This window comes from Homarus americanus, unplaced genomic scaffold, assembly GCF_018991925.1.
Source record: "Homarus americanus isolate GMGI-L3 unplaced genomic scaffold, GMGI_Hamer_2.0 scaffold16894, whole genome shotgun sequence".
Classification (NCBI taxonomy): Eukaryota; Metazoa; Arthropoda; class Malacostraca; order Decapoda; family Nephropidae; genus Homarus; species Homarus americanus.
In genome coordinates, this window is record NW_024746541.1 from 1,285,735 (window position 1) to 1,293,253 (window position 7,519).

The window sequence follows — 7,519 nt, forward strand, 5'->3', positions numbered from 1 at the left end:
GACCTCACTTCCTCAGCTGTAGACTTTGCCACCCATTCACAGTTGGGTTAAGTGAGGGTGCCACGGACGCGAACCAGTAGGCGAGCAATATATCCGCCCGGTCCCTATTGCCGCCTATTGGTCAAAATGACCGAGTGTTCTCAGCATTCATAAATGGAACTTAAGTTAACGATAGTAAAGTTTAGTCTTAACATATATCACTGACACACAGATTAAATTCATCTTTAGTTAATAGTTCCAAGATTAGTTTTAACAATTATAAATTGTACAGAATATAGACATAGCAGAGATGATTGATACAGTACAATGCTTGATGAATGGTGAAAAGAAATCTTAACACTAGATATGTTAAAGTATTATCCAATCTGGCAAATTGAAAGATAAAAGTCGAAAGGTGGTATACGTATGACACCTGAAGATACGTTCATTACACCCAGTGTGCTGCTCTACACCCAAACATAGTCTACACCCAGACTATATTACACCCAGTGTGCTGCTCTACACCCAAACATAGTCTACACCCAGACTATATTACACCCAGTGTGTTGCTATACACCCCCAGCAACATAGCATCATTTTAGTCGTCATATTTATTCGAAATCTGAAGATAATAAATTGTATTCGTTCTCAAATCTGTAGTCAGGAGGAGAGTTTAACGTAGCACATTTGTGCTAATTGGACACTTTCTTAACTTTTCCAGTTATTAGGGAAATTTGGTGCAGTATTTTTAGTATTTATTTTTTATTACAAATTCTATGCGAATAATACTCATAGATTAAGTGCGTCAGAATAGTTTTTACATCTCAGCTTAGATAATATACACCTCCCATATGCCGTAAATAAAATGTTCAAAGTTTGTGAAATATAATTAAAAAAAACAGAGAAGAGAAGCTTTTACTAAAGTACAGTACTTCGTCACAATCTCTTTTTCCTAACCCAAAAACTCCCGGGAATGTTGACAAGCAACCAACCAAGAAAGATGAAAACAAACGTTTACTTACTTTTACTTTAATCCTCTTCGCCACTGATTGACTCACTAGCCGTTGGGTGGTCTGTCACATCTCTGTTGGCAAGTACTGTACTGGGCATGCACTGGCCCCTGAATGTATCTGAATCTGATCCAGTGTTCATCAAGTCTGAACTTGAAAGAGCTCACACTCGGTGCTGTCACAACACTCTCTGGCAGGCTGTTCCAAGAGTTCAAAATTCTGACTACAAAAAAGTTTGCCCTCACAGTTTTCTGGACTAATGGCATTTTCAACTTTGAGCTGTGACCCCTTGTGGGTCGGGCGTCCGCCAGCTCCAGGTATGGACACTCGACTGGGTAGTACCCTCTGAGATGTTTATACACTTCAATTAGGTCACCCCTTGCCCGTCTGTAGTATAAGCTAGGCAGTTGCAGGCGCTCTAATCCATGGATAAGTGAGGTGCCGGAGTGCAGACACCATTCTGGTGGCCCTCCTTTGGACATTTTCAATGCAACTGACAGTTTCTAGCATATCTCGGGGACCAGACGGGATGGCAGTACTCCAGACGGGAAAGCACTTCATCTGAACGAACTTTTTATAAGCCACACTAGTTTAGTTACTTGATTCACCTTCGTCTCAAAATGGCCCGAAAACATCAGTTCATTGTCAACATACACACTCAAGACTTTTTCCCATTCGTCCTATTGGGACATATGATAAGCCTCCTTAACGTTGGTATGACACAGGTGCATCCTCTCTACAGTCTGTTTGGTTCTTAATTTCCCTGAATAACTTAGCATCGTCCGCAAAATTTTGTATGCTGAAGCATGTAGCTTCCGGCATGTCATTTAGGAAGCAAACAACCAACAACGGGCCCAAACACTGCCCTGTGGTACCACGTTTGTCACGGGTACACATGCAGATTTCGTTCCATTAATCACTTAAAAATTTGCTGTCACTCGGAATCGGGTATGACGATCATCCAGCTATGATAAGAAGATATGAGTTATTAAGGGCGTCACCTTTGTTGGTGAGTTTTGAGGTGACTAGAGAGGCCCATACGGGATCGGCAAAGTCGATCACAGATGTTGCGCAAGTGATGGGCTACACCTAGTGCGGGAGGAGCGGCGGCAGCGTCTTTCCGGCGTTCGCACTTGTCTGCCGTGAGTAATTGTGTTAAGCAGGAGCATCCCGGCATAAGACCAAGGTAGTATGCAGCTACCAAACAGGGAGGTACTACCGCCTGGGAAGATATTGGAAGCATAATGTATCGTCTTATGGTAGACCCTGCTGCCATATGGCATCACGAAAATTGTGATGAAGTCCCAGGTTACTGATCTGACTTTCTGCTTCAGTTACACAAAATTGCAGGGTCTCAATTGTTTCTCTTAATTTTGACAACACAACATACATATATTATTTCTCAGTGTTGATCTTTTTTTCATTTTTGTATTTCTTTATTATTATTATTATTATTATTATTATTATTATTATTATTATTATTATTATTATTATTATTATTATTATTATTATTATTATTATTGTTATTGTTTTTATTACAGTGTTGTTATTATTATTATTATTATCATTATTATTTTATTATTTTATTTTCAATTTTGTATTTTTCATTTTAAATTGTATTTACTCTGAATTATTTCTATTAATATTACATTTTCGCCCCCCAGGCCCCGATGTGGGTCAGTGACCTGTGCCCGGGTGGACTAATGCCATTAAAAAAAAAAAAAAAATGCTTTCTTGTGTTAAATTTTTTTTATATATTAGGTGGTTACTGATGTTATTACGAGCCGGTAGTGTGGTGGTGGGTTGGGAAATCTTCTCTTGCCTCACCGTAAAGACACATAAGGGAGGGGGGAAAGTTAACATACGAACATAAGAAAGTAAGGAGTCTGCAATAGGCCGGTTGGCCTGTGCATGGCAGCTCCTGTCGAGAGTTACTACCACTCTCTATCATCCATGAATCTATCCAGCCTCCTTTTAAAACTCTCCAGCGTTCCAGCACTTACTACAAAGTTGCTAAGCTTGTTCCACTCGTCCACCACCCTATTTGTGAACCAATTCCTTCCTATCTCCCTCCTAAACCTAAACTTATCCAACTTAAATCCGTTGCTACGAGTCCTATCCTGCTCAGATATTATAAGAACTTTATCTATATCTCCTTTATTGATTCCTTTCACCCACTTAAATACTTCTATCATATCTCCCCGCACTCTTCGTCTTTCTAGGGAATGCAGATTTAGTTTCTTTAACCTATCCTGATATGGAAGGTTTCTAAGTCCCGGAATCATTTTCGTCATTCTTCGCTGCACCGACTCCAGTGAATTGATATCCATTCTATAATAAGGGCACCAGAAATGAACAGCATAATCGAGGTGCGGCCTGTCTAGCGCAAGATATAGTTGCCATAAGACCTCTGCACACTTATTACTTTCACTTCTAGATATAAAACCTAATACTCTGTTTACCTTATTTCGAACATTAACGCACTGTTTTCTAGGCCGTAGGTCCGGGCTTAGAAGTACCCCTAAGTCACTTTCACAAGTCGACTTCTCTAGGTTGATGTTGTTAAGGCACGGGAATTTTTCACAATCCATTTATGTCGCAACATTTGATAGTTCTCACAGCTCTATTTAGATTGATAATTTTATAATTAATTGGGCATACACAGCTGTGACGATCCCTGCCGCAGGAAGCGTCTTCGTGGTGAGGCCCACCACCACGCTCCTGGCTAATAAAACCACCACCAAATTTATCAACTCTTTCTTTTCATTTTAAACCAAGAAAATATATTCAATTTGGGTCATAGTTATAATCAGCCTCCCTGTTTTTTGTCCATTTCTGACCAGACTACTAATGTTATTGCTAGTGAGGGATGTAGTGCTGTTCAGCTCATCCCAGTTTAATCACCATATATCTATTCCTTTCTAAAAATGTCATCTACAGTACACGCTGATTCACTTATGTTCTTCGGTGGCTTTTCCTCGTCACTGATGATGCAGAACAGCATTAACTGGTTCACCTAATTTAGAGCAAAATAATAAAGTAAAATAGCATAGCAATTGTTTTAGCTATAAACATTCAATTAATTAACGAATACCAGCGATTCTACTGTACAAATTAATATTGTCTCTTACGTGGTTCTGTGTGACTGTAATCTTAATTCACATTGTATTTCAGTACAGATTTTGTGTAATGTTTGGAAATTCGTTTGGTTTAAGTCCACACCTTATACATCCATCAAACGAACCTTTGTGAATTTCGACCCTGAACAAAAATTTTCCTAGTGTCCTTTTGCATCGCTCATTGTAGACTTCACCTGTACCTGGCGTCCTGTCTCTTCTCTAGTGCCTGCCATACATGTTCACTTTTTTGTTTTTACTTTCTACCTTCTCTTCTGCCTTTTTTGTTTTTTTGTTTTTACTGTTTTAGCCACCAAAGTCCTTAAACACTTAATAAGGTTAGTCATTACACTAGCCCATCTACAAGTAAATATTATGAGAGATAAAACTCTATGTTCCTCACTTTTAGCAATTCAATAATGTTCTAAAGGTGGAAGGAATGATTAACTATATATCTACCTAATTTTATTGAAGAGTCAAAATTTTTCTTCGTCTTTTCTCGCTTAATTACATAAGATTATTTATTAACTTTCTTCACTGAAGGAACTTTTTCGTATTTCGATTATTTTTGCTCGTTTCTTTGTCTTTTGAATTTTCCTTCCTCTCTCTTCACTTTAAATACAATATCAACCTTCGTCAAAATAATACTAATGAACATTTATCAATATCAACATATATCAGAAAAATTATTCATAAAATCTGTAAAATCCCGGGAAAATACAAAAGAATATAAACATGGCAACATTCCACAACATTATTGCAACATTATGACGTCAAGGAGTCCCCTAAAACTGCAACCAAGCGCTACCTTCACTCATCAGTTTAACACTCACAACGAAGTGACACAGATCCATGGCAAAAGTGTACCTCAAGTTATTATTATTATTATTATTATTATTATTATTATTTCACATCGTATACGTTCAATTAAACAATCACAAAATTGTATATGGTTTAGTAGCAAAATAAATCTTTTTACATCATAAATTGTGTATTAAATAAACCTTGTATAGAAGGAAATAGTTTAATTTAATACCTTGTTCACCATGATGATACAGTTACGATGAGGTATAGTTAGATGATAAAACTTATGGACGGTTACAATGATAAAGATCAGTGAAAGTTATAGTGATATAGCCTAGATACAGTTGATGACGGAGCTTAATAATAGTTATAATGATAAGGCTTAGAGGTAGAGTTAGAGTGATAAAGCATAGTCATAGATATAGTTATAAAGCTTAGTACTGTACTACGTAAAGCACAAGAACAAAATATACCATGCAGAAAAATTAGGTCAAATAAGAATGAGCCAAATTGATGACCAGAAAACTTAAACATGACCTAGGAATAAAGAAAGGAATTTATAAGAAATTAAAGGGAGGGGAGGAGCAGCTCAGAAATAGGTATTATAAACTATCTAGGAATGTTAAGAAAAATGTAAGGGAAGCAAAGAGAGACTATGAAATCAGAATAGCAAGAGAATCCAAGGCGAATCCCAAGGGATTTTTCCAGGTATATAGAACAAAGGTCAAGGACAAAGTTGGGCCTTTAAAGTCAGGGAGGGGAGAAGTGATAAATGGCAGTGAAGAAATAAGCAAAGCATTGAACAGCTACTTTTATCAGTTTTCACAGAAGAAATTCGAGAGGAAATTCCAGAGGTGGAACTGATATTTAGGGGAAAGGAAGAAGAGAAATTAAAGAATATCACTAACAGAAAAGAGGATGTTCTTAAGAAAATAAATAAATTAAAGAAGACAAAATCCCCAGGGCCGGATGAAATTTTCCCTCGAGTCTTGAAAGAGTGTAGGGAACATATTAGCAGACCCCTCATAAATTTATTTACAAAATCATTAGACACGGGAGTTGTGCCAGACTTGTGGAAACAGGCAAATGTAGTACCCATATTCAAAAAGGGAGACAGAGCATCAGTGTCAAATTACCGACCGATCAGTTTGACATCAGTAGTGGGGAAATTTCTTGAATCAATTATAGCAAATAGCATCCGATCGCATTTACAGAAAAGCAAATTAATCTACGACTCTCAACATGGGTTTACAAAGGGAAAATCTTGTCTAACAATCTGCTGACGTTTTTTAGGAAAGTCTTCGAGGTAGTAGATAATGACGAAAATTATGATGTTATTTACTTAGACTTTAGCAAAGCATTTGACAGAGTACCGCATCAGAGGCTTCTGAGAAAAGTTAAGGCTCATGGTATCGAGAGGAAAGTTTTAAATTGGATAAAATCATGGCTCACCGATAGAATGCAGAGGGTCAGCGTAGATGGTGTTAAATCTGAGTGGGGCTGTGTAACCAGTGGGGTTCCCCAGGCGTCAGTACTAGGCCCACTCTTGTTCATAATCTACATAAACGATCTAGATACTGAGATCAGCAGTGACATAAGCAAGTTTGCGGATGACACCAAAATAGGGTGGCAGATTAATTCAGGGCAGGATGCAAATGCACTACAGGAGGATTTAAATAAACTACAGGAGTGGTCAGAAAAATGGCAAATGAAATTCAACACCAACAAGTACAGCGTACTTAATATTGGAAGAACAAATACTGTCAATGTATACAGCCTTAACAACATCAACCTAGAGAAGTCGACTTGTGAAAGTGACTTAGGGGTACTTGTAAGCCCGGACCTACGGCCTAGAAAACAGTGCGTTAATGTTCGAAATAAGGCTAACAGAGTATTGGGTTTTATATCTAGACGTGTATGTAATAAGAGTACAGAGGTCTTATTGCAACCATATATTGCGCTAGTCTGGCTGCACCTCGATTATGCGGTTCAGTTCTCTTGCCCTTATTATAGAATGGATATCAATTCACTGGAGTCGGTTCAGCGAAGAATGACGAAAATGATTCCGGGACTTAGAAACGCTCCATATCAAGATAGGTTAAAGAAACTAAACTTGCATTCCCTAGAAAGACGAAGAGTGCGGGGAGATATGATAGAAATATTCAAGTGAGCGAAAGGAATCAATAAAGGAGATATAGATAAAGTTCTTATAATATCCGAGCAGGATAGGACTCGTAGCAACGGATTTAAGTTGGATAAGTTTAGGTTTAGGAGGGAGATAGGAAGGAACTGGTTCACAAATAGGGTGGTGGACGAGTGGAACAAGCTTAGCAACTTTATAGTAAGTGCTGGAACGCTGGAAAGTTTTGAAGGGAGGCTAGATAGATCCATGGATGATAGAGAGTGGTAGTAACTCTCGACAGGAGCTGCCATGCACAGGCCAACCGGCCTATTGCAGACTCCTTATTTTCTTATGTTCTTATGTTTAAGGCGGTCACTAATTCTGGTGTTGTGTGAGGTAAGGGCCCGGGGCAGTCGTACCGGTTGCCACACCCTAGGGACTCTGGGGAGGTGTTACTATAGTTGCCATCTATTGGTAAAGTAAAAAGA